Below are 674 nucleotides of genomic sequence, written 5' to 3' on the forward strand. Positions count from 1 at the left end.
TGGCTGGCAGATATAAATAAGATACGAAGATACAGAGCGACTGAAACGACGAGAATGAAACACGAATTAAAAAAAGTTTAAAACAACAAGACAAAATAAAGATATATAAACAGAAAAATTATTAAAATGGTTAAGAATGTTAAATAAAGAAATACAGATTTAGAGTTAAAGAGTTATTGTTATCGAATGTAAATCTTCACAAGTCACTGAACATAAACGTTACTTAAGTAATTAATAAGATTCTGTATGTCCATCTGTCCGCTAAAATCAAGAGAACAAAAATTTTACAAACACAGTTCTTTTTTTACATTATCTGATGAGAAATAATCGATTGTCACAAAAGATGATATCGGCGACTCATACCGACATACCGCATCACTATTTGTTTGGCGTAAAGCTTAGAATTTATTATTTTTTTCACGTTTTCGCTAGTAGTAGAAAATATTCTCGATTATTGTTACTCTTTATATTCTTTCTTGATTATATATCGCGAATAATTCATAAAATCCACATTAACGAAATCACGAGAAGCAATATGTTGACATTTTTGACTTAGAAGGAAAATGCTAAAACTGTGACCGCCATTTGCTATTTATATTTTTGAAGTAGATTTATTTTTTGAAACAAAAATAATGTAAAATTGCACACAGAGTAAATAGTGAGAAATTAATAAT

Source organism: Penaeus monodon, chromosome 32 (assembly GCF_015228065.2).
Source record: "Penaeus monodon isolate SGIC_2016 chromosome 32, NSTDA_Pmon_1, whole genome shotgun sequence".
NCBI classification, from domain to species: domain Eukaryota; kingdom Metazoa; phylum Arthropoda; class Malacostraca; order Decapoda; family Penaeidae; genus Penaeus; species Penaeus monodon.